Source organism: Festucalex cinctus, chromosome 8 (genome assembly GCF_051991245.1).
Source record: "Festucalex cinctus isolate MCC-2025b chromosome 8, RoL_Fcin_1.0, whole genome shotgun sequence".
In the NCBI taxonomy this organism is placed as follows: Eukaryota; Metazoa; Chordata; class Actinopteri; order Syngnathiformes; family Syngnathidae; genus Festucalex; species Festucalex cinctus.
In genome coordinates, this window is record NC_135418.1 from 1,299,699 (window position 1) to 1,309,300 (window position 9,602).

General features: G+C 42.7%; 1 long non-coding RNA gene across 1 annotated transcript; it reads left to right on the forward strand.

Moving 5' to 3' along the window:
- The first annotated feature begins 2,246 nt into the window (after positions 1 to 2,246).
- On the forward strand, positions 2,247 to 6,335 carry LOC144024128 (uncharacterized). The gene is made up of 3 exons (XR_013284685.1): positions 2,247 to 3,912; positions 3,989 to 4,090; positions 4,175 to 6,335. It is a non-coding gene; the product is annotated as an uncharacterized LOC144024128 (long non-coding RNA).
- The last annotated feature ends 3,267 nt before the right edge of the window (positions 6,336 to 9,602 follow it).

Consider the following 9,602-nt stretch of genomic DNA (forward strand, 5'->3'; position numbering starts at 1 on the left):
GCAATTGCACAATGTCCATTTCTGAAATGGAAGTTGGGGGGGAATAACATTTCACACTGGAGATATGAACTGAGGACTTGCACGTCTCTAAAACGCAAGTGCTCAAGTTAGCTAACTTGACTTGGTGAAAAACAGAACTAATTGACAAGGCATCAACGCTGATTGGGGACACATGCATTTAATAATTTCATCCATCCATCCATCCATTTTCTTGACCGCTTATTCCTCACAAGGGTCGCGGGGGCTGCTGGCGCCTATCTCAGCTGGCTCTGGGCAGTAGGCGGGGGACACCCTGGACTGGTTGCCAACCAGTCGCAGTTAATAATTTCAGTATAATGCATTTCCTGATATGACAGTCAGTTGGTATACTTTTATATCCGTTAGCATAATTGCCACGGTTACATTTGCAATGTAGTACAGTCGGAGGTGTGATTTGAACCTGCGACCTCCTGGTTACTGCACAACACACTCTCCCAACTGCGCCACTGAGCAGTATCAGAGAGCCGGTAACGATGGTCATGGAAAGTAGGACTTGGAAAAAATTTGGTGTCAGTCCCATTAAAAATTAATGGGGAAAAGTTTATCTTTAACATTAAATATGCGAGTACCATATGTAATGTGGAGTCAGACGATATATACCCTCAACGGTGTGAATTTTTTTAGCAAGTTTTTTCAGCAATGGTGTAAATCGGAAATCAGCATTCCCACAATAAAGGTTAGAAACAACATTAGTGTCTACTTCGGGCAGTAGGAGGTGTACACTCTGACCTGGTATCCAGTCATTCGCAGGGCACACAGAGACGAACAACCATCCACACTCACAAACACACCTCGGCACAATTCAGAGTGCGCAATTAATCTGCCATGCATGTCTTTGGAATGGAGGAGGAGACTGGAGTACCCGGAAAACCCACGCAGGCACGGGGAGAACATACAAACTCCACTCAGCAAGGGGGAAGCCTGGACTCAAACTTCCGTCCTGAGCACTGGGAGGTGAACGTGCGAAACAGACAAACACCGTGCCTCCCTATCATTATTATTATCGTTCCATCTATCCATCCATCCATCCATCCATCCATCCATCCATCCATCCATCCATCCATCCATCCATCTTCCGCTTATCCAAGGTCGGGTCGCGGGGGCAGCAGCTTTAGGAGAAACCCAGACTTCCCTCTCACCGGTCACTTCACCAGCTCCTCCGGCGGGATCCAAAGGCGTTCCCAGGCCAGCCGAGAGACATAGTCTCTCCAACATGTCCTGGGTTGTCCGCGGGGCCTCCCGCCGGTGGGACATGCCCGGAACACCTCTCCTGGGAGGCGTCCAGGGGGCATCCAAACCACCCCGAGCCACCTCAGTTGGCTCCTTTCAACACGGAAGAGCAACGACTCAACTCTGAGTCCCTCCTGGATGACCAAGCTTCTCATCCTATCTCGAAGGGACAGCCCTACGGAGGAAACTCATTTTGTCCGCTTGTATCCGGGATTTTGTTCTTTCGGTCACGACCCACAGCTTGCGACCATTGGTGAGGGTCGGAATGTAGATGGACTGGTAAATTGAGAGCTTCGCCTTTTGGCTCAGCTCTTTCTTCACCACAACGGACCGATACAGAGTCCGCATCACTGCGGAGGCTGCACCGATCCTGCCTGTCGATCTCTCTCTCCATCCTACCCTCACTCGTGAACAAGACCCCAAGATACTTGAACTCCTCCACTTGGGGCAGGACCTCATCCCCGACCCGGAGAGGACACGCCACCCTTTTCTGACTGAGGGCATGGTCTCGAATTTGGAGGTGCTGATCTTCATCCCAACCGCTTCACACTCGGCTGCGAACCGTTAGAGAATATTACAAGGCCGCTTCTGTCAAAATTTGATGGATGACATTCTTAATTAGATTAGGGGGGTCATGTATGGGTCATGACCCCTCCCTAATGAAGATTAATGACCCTTTAATGACTTCCAGATGTCATATAATGAGGGTTAATGACCCTTAATGACTTCCTGAAGTCATTTAATGAGGGTTAATGACCCTTAATGACTTCCTGATGTCATTTAATGAAGATTAATGACCCCTAATGACTTCCTGATGTCATTTAATGAAGATTAATGACCCTTAATGACTTCCTGATGTCATTTAATGAAGATTAATGACCCTTTAATGACTTCCAGATGTCATATAATGAGGGTTAATGACCTTTAATGACTTCCAGATGTCATTTAATGAGGGGTAATGACCTTTAATGACTTCCGGATGTCGTTTAATGAGGATGAATGACCTTTAATGACTTCCGGATGTCGTATAATGAAGATGAATGACCTTTAATGACTTCCGGATGTCGTTTAATGAAGATGAATGACCTTTAATGACTTCCAGGTGTTATATAATGAAGATGAATGACCCTTAATGACTTCCTGATGTCATTTAATGAAGATTAATGACCCCTTAATGAAGATGGATGATGTGTAGGTGGTGTTCCTACCTGTTTTTGCAGATATCATGGCTGACCCGGGTTCAAATGCTAATTGTTTGGTTAACTTCCGGATCCGGTGCACGCCCCCCTAGATTGAGTGAATAATGAATAATAATGAGATTGAATGACGTGATCGGAGGGAGTGGTTTAGTATGGGTAAAACCGCCGGGGGAAAAGTACTAGCCATTTCTATTATGGTGAAGGGGGAAAAGTATGCGCAAACACGGCTCAAAGATTGTATTTTTAGAGGTTGTAAAACAAGAAGTATAAGGTAAGGTTAAACTGTGATACGGTGGTTGGTATTATGAAATTAAAAAATATGAAGTTATACATTATATGTAAAAATGTTGTAAGAGTCGTTCGTGACTGCTGGGGTTGAATCTGAAAATAAACGGATAAAACTATATAATTTCCCCTTACTGATATAGTTACTATCTGACATTTTTGTTCAATATTTCTGTGAGTAGGGGGAAGCATATGCAGTCAAAGATTCATGGGGAGGTCAAATGTATGTCTGTGCTTGTGTGTGTGTGTGTGCGCGCTAGGCCTATGGCTGCATGAGGGTCAAAGAAGTGTGAGGACAGACGGGCGGCTGAAGAAGTGTGAGGTAGACGGTGGCTATAATGTTGTTAGTTTGAAAGACAACGCTTCCTAAAATATATTTCAAAAACAAGCATGTACTCTGACGGTTACATTTATATCAGTATCAATTTTACAAAAGGAAAATGGTGAGCAGGTCATTAGCGGTATCAGTATCCTTACCCCTGTTAGAACAGAGGGGTACTGGTCATAAAATTAAATTAGGCTGAAGAAGAACGGACACGCAGCTAATTGTGAGGGTCATTTCTGAGAGTCTAATAGAAATTTATGGATTTTAAATTGCGTTTTGCACACCCTCCTCTATGTATAAATATGAGGCCTTCGCAATGCCACACTCACTTCTCTGAAAAATTCTCAAGAGGTATCGGCTCTGAGCTTCCAAGATGAATCCAGGTAATTAACTCTTGATATTATCTATATATGTATATATACTCATACAAATGTGGCACTTATATTCACTTCTATTAATGTTTTTGCTATGAAATAAAAAAACCCTACATCTTAATGAAGCTTCTGGAAAAGCAAGCATCTTAGTGAGTGATTTATTTATTTAATGGAATGATGCATGACTTTATTTTTATACTTATAGCGTTTATTTTATTTTTAAGTTATGAGAGATTTTGGAATAAGTCTGTATTAATATGTATTTTTTGTTTTACTTTTATTTTAATTTTATAGAGTTAGGAGAGTTTTTTTTTATTTTATTTTTTTTTGAATGAGTGAATGAGTTCGTATTTCTTATTTTAAATTTGAATTTTTACAGAATTAGAAGCGTTGTTGGACGAAATTCAACTGTATTATTATTCAGCGTCACAAGGTGGCGATGTTGTAACAGGAATCCGGCGTAAGTATTTCTTTTTTTGAAACGTTTAGAGCTTTTTCTTGCTTTAAAATTAACTGTTAGTAATGGATATTTACAGAATTGAATGAGGATGTGAACGAGAGGGTTAGACAGCCGGAGATTTTCGTAATTACGAGTGATGAGGAAGAATTGGATGACGAATTACCTGCAGGAGTGAACGGTAAATTTCCTTTTTTTTTAAAAATAAAATAAAACCTATGTATTACTATTTTTTAAATGAACCGGTAATGTTGTATGATTATAGGTGGTGATATACTGAGCGAGACGGTCCCAGAGACTGCTCAACCTGAGGTCATAATAATATCTGACGAAGAAGAAGAAGAAGGAGAAGAAGAAGAAGAGATATTAAGGCGTGAAAACGTGAGGGCCGAAGAGGAAGGTGAATTCGTCGGGTTTCCACCGATTGAAAGCGAATCTGAAATGGAAAACTCTGAGGGGGGTGACATGGATTTAGATAATGTAGGTCAAGGTTTGGCTGAAATTGTAAATGCCTTAAACGATGAGATCTCTATGCAAATCGAGCCTTTTCAAATGCCTGATGAAATCGGCGGCGATGATGGCGATCCGTTTGTGGCTATAAGACACATTGAGGATTTTATTGATTTCTTTAATCCTTTAGAGAGGGCTCTTGCACGTCTTAACCAGTCATCTTCAAACGACGAAGCCGTTGAGGACATACTTGAACCAGACATACATAGAAATGACCAACAGCAATCCTCTGTATCATTTTCACAACATTCCCAGCCACACCCACGCAATCAAATGCAATATGCAGAAGGTAGCAGCAGTACACATTGCCAGCAGACACTTGTGTCAAATACACAAAACTTTCAATACCAACCATACACGCACAATCAAACGCAACAGACAGAAGCTGGTGGTAGTAGTACACCAGCTAGACAAGACCTCCAACAACAGTCTCGGGTACATCGACACATTCAAGCAGAACATCCCCCAGCACCAACCCCCAGTACACAATCCACCTTGCAACAATCTTCAGACACAAACAGACAGGTGGGGGGACAAGTTAGGCGTCCGAATTTTAACAACTTGGAGATAAGACGACGTCTAAATACAACGAGACCCGAAGACCCCCTTGATTTTGCAGCCTTCTACACAAACATTGGCAATAATTTGAATGAAGCTGTGCAGGAGGTAATCAGATCGACTAGTCGCGGTGATATAGTCCAAGCAGAAATAGTGGGTGAAAATGTGAGGGAGCACTGTTACCTAGATGCTGTTAATGACCCGAATGACGTAACTGACGCAGTCCATAATTTGCTAGATCGCATCGCACAATCTAATACAGAGGTACTGGCCGACAATAGTCTAGAACTTGTTGTACAGATTGTATTTGATGTTAATGGCGGAGGAGGTGCCAAACGCAAACTAATTTTGACTACAAATGATGAAATGGTTCAAAAGAAGAAGAGATGTTTGTACATAACGTATGACAAAAATGATAAATTATGCTTTGCTAGATCGTTAGCATACCTGCTTGACGGATCGTTGACTGTTGATCAGGCTACACAGAGGGCTCGTTATTTACAGCAAAGCGTGGGGTTGACTTGTGAGACTGCCGTTAGTCTGAGGGACGTACACAAATTTGAAACGCTTGTGAAACGCAAAATCGTTATAGCTTATAGAGCGGATTGCGAACGCCCCCTGTCTTTTTTTGAGACGCAATACCCCAAATCAGAGGACTCAGTGTTCTTACTGCTATTAGACGGACACTATTATGGAATAAAATCGGTTAAGGAGTTCATAGGGAAATCCTACTTTTGCAGTCATTGTTACAAAGGGCATAAAAACCAAGAACAACATAGTTGTGAGGGGCATTGTCACATCTGTCTCGACCCTACCTGCAAACAACAACCGTTCAAAGCCATTCATTGTAACGATTGTAACAAAATATGTCAGAACGAGAGTTGCTTCGTTAAACACAAAGAACGCAGACAGACCTCAAAATCCGAGACTAGCAACTGTGAGAAATACAAAAAATGTAGCGAATGCAGTGTGGAATATTACGTCAAATCACAGGGGGAGAATGTTAAACATAAATGCCCTCAAGCCAAATGCACAGTATGTGGAGAGGTTCTACCTAAGGGCGGTGATGAGGCGAGAGGAAACCCTCATCTGTGTTACATGCAGCCTCTAAAACCGGAAGCGCCTTGTAAACAAATAATTTACTACGATTTTGAAACATTCGTAGGTGCTGACGGTAAACACAAACCCTACCTAGTGTGTACCAAATCGACAAAGGGGTTGGAAAAACATTGGTTGGGTCTTGATTGCGTCGAACAATTTCTTGATTATGTCAGGAACCCTCGTTTTGAACAGTCTAAACTAATCGCTCACAACGCCAAAGGTTTTGACGCTTACATCATTCTAAACAAAATGGTAGACATGGGGGTTAATGCCAGCGTCATTATGCAAGGGAGCAAAGTCATTTGTTTCTCAGATACGGACTACAAACTGGGGTACATCGACTCCTTGTCCTTCCTCACGATGCCCCTCAGCTCCTTGCCTAAAGCTCTAGGTTTCATCGATCAAACTAAAGGGTATTTCCCCCATGGCTTTAGCTCTCTAGACCATTTAAATTACATCGGTCCCTACCCTGATCCAAAATATTATGGGGTAGAGCGTATGTCGACGGTCCATCGTACAAAGTTTTTTGAATGGTACGAGGTAGCGTGTAAGGGAACCTTCAATTTTGCTCAGGAAGCTCTAATGTACTGCAGAAATGATGTGAATATTTTGGCGATAGCTTGTGAGAAATTTAGAGAGGAGTTTCTTAATGCGACTGGTACAGACCCGTTCAATTCTGTAACTATCGCCTCCTCCTGCATGAAGGTGTTCCGGAACAATTTCCTAACACCTAAAACATTGGCTATTACGCCGACCGATAATTACATACAACAATCCAAATCATTCTCACGCGACTCGATCCAATACCTAATGTGGGTGGCGCACAGCCAAAAAATACCTATTATTCACGCCTTAAACAAGGGGGAGGTCAAGATCGGGCAGTACTATGTAGACGGGTACGCTTTGATAGACGGCGTAAAATATGTATGGGAATATCTCGGATGTTTCTATCACGGATGCCGTGAATGTTACGATCCTACTCAAAAGTGTCCTATGAGTAAACGACCGTTTCAAGAAAAGTTTGACAGGGTTAAAAAGAAAATACAGGATCTAAAAGTCAAGCACGGTGTACAGCTTGTGTTGATGTGGGAGCATGAGTGGCTGCGGTTAAAAAAGTCAAATCCGGATGTAAGAGAGTTCTTGCGCAATTCAAAATTCCCTGAGCCTCTTATACCACGTAAAGCTCTTTTTGGAGGGAGAACGAATGCCTTCGTGTTACATTATACGGCTGCCCCCGGTGAACGTGTAATGTACGTCGATGTTACATCGCTTTATCCTTTTGTCAACAGCATATGTGCCTATCCGTTAGGACATCCTACCATCATTCACGACAATTTCGATGACCCCCAAAAGTATTTCGGGTTCATCAGAGCTAAAGTCAACCCTCCACGAGGCCTCTATTTCCCCCTGCTGCCCTACAAAACGGCAAGAGGTAAACTGGTGTTTACACTTTGTCGCACGTGCGCAGAACTTAACAATCAAGAAAGTTCGTGTTCGCATAACGATGACGAGAGAGCCTTAACCGGTGTTTGGGTTACGCCTGAATTCAACAAGGCTCTCGAGCTGGGCTACACCGTATCACAAATTACGGAGGTGTGGCATTTTGACTCGTCAAGTAGCGACGTCTTCAAAGCATACATCGATACATTCCTTAAAGGGAAGCAAGAGGCCTCGGGGTATCCTTCCTACGTCGTTGATCAGGCAGGTAGGGAAAAGTACATCGAAAACTATGAGACTCACCAAGGTATTAGACTAGACCCCTCAAAAATAAATGTGAATGCGGGTAAGAGGCAGGTGTCTAAATTATGCCTCAACAACTTTTGGGGCAAATTGGGACAGCGTGATAATTTGGATAAAACAGAGATTGTAAGCAGCACAGAACGCTTCTTTGAATTGTTATTTTCGGGGGTGTACGAGATCAAAGCCTTTCACTTCCTCAACGATCAAAGGTCGATCGTGCAGTACAGCTACCACCGACGTTGCAACGTCCCCCCCTCCAAAACCGCTAACATCTTTGCAGCATGCATGACTACGGCTTATGCACGTCTAAAAATGTACGCATATTTGGAGCGACTGCAGACGAGTGTTTTGTACACCGACACGGACAGCCTCGTCTATGTAGTCAAAGACGGCGAAAGTCCTTTGGAATTAGGTGACTATTTGGGGGATTTGACTGACGAGTTGGGAGGAGATAGCATTCAGGAGTTTGTTTCAGCGGGTCCTAAAAGTTACGCCTACCAAACTAGGAACAGCATGAAAACGGTAATGAAGGTAAAAGGTATCACACAGACCCATGACACTTGCAAACGCGTCAACTTTGACAGCATCAAGAATTTAGTCGAAGGGTACATTGACTCATCAGGCACACAAACCAGAACGATTGAAACGCCTCAACACACTATCGTGCGTAACAAAAAGGGTTTTCACCTAAAAAACAGGTCATTCATGAAAAAGTTCAGGGTAGTATATGACAAGAGACGTCTTATCCCCCACGGACACACCCTGCCTTTCGGTTATTAGTGTGTTTTGTGAAATGGAGTTAAATCAAGTTGATTTTGATCCGAGGCTTCAACCCCCCTTTTCTTGTTTAATATCTGGACCAAGCGGGTGTGGAAAAACATATTTTGTAAAAAGTATCTTGGAAAATTGTAACCATGTTATGAAAAGTCTTCCTGACAATGTTGTATGGATCTACACTTCTTTTCAACCTCTGTACGAGGAACTTCAAAAGCTGAATAAAAATATTAACTTTGTGAAAGGTCTCCCTGATTCTTTTGAGGATGAAAGTTTGTTTCCAGCGCGTCAAAGTCATTTGGTTATTCTGGACGACGTCATCTTTCAGGCGTCGGACCACCCTGAGGTGGTAAGAATTTTTACCCAATATAGACATCATAGGAATATGAGCGTCATCATGTTAACGCAGAACATTTTTCATCAAGGTAAATACAGCCGGACAATCAGCCTCAACAGTAATTATATGGTGTTGTTTAAAAACCCGCGTGATAAATTACAAACGAGTGTTTTGGCTAATCAGATATTTCCCTCAAAGAAAAAGTATTTTTTGGAAAGCTTTGAAGACGCTACCAAAGACGCTCACGGGTATTTATTAGTGGATTTAACCCCGACATGTCCAGATCAATATAGACTGAGGACGGGCTTACTAGCTCATCAGTGGCCTACCGTCTACATACCCAAGACTTAATAAGATGTCGAAGCTTTTAAAAAGAAATGCTCCGCTGCTCAAAACTTTGTTTCACGCCAAGCCCAAGAAACGTAAAGACATACTTTTGCGCGGTCCCGCTAGCTTGGTGAAAGCTCTCTGCGAGATTGCTCTAAATCTCTTAAAAGGTCACATACCGCTGAGTCCTTCGCAGTATAAGAGGCTAAAAAAGCAAAAGAAGGTGATCAGAGAATTGTCCGATAAGAAAAAAAGTCTGAAGAAAAAACGTGCGGTCTTGATTCAAAAGGGTGGTTTTATCTTACCCTTGTTGGGGGCATTCGCCCCTGTCCTCGGAAGTCTTTTA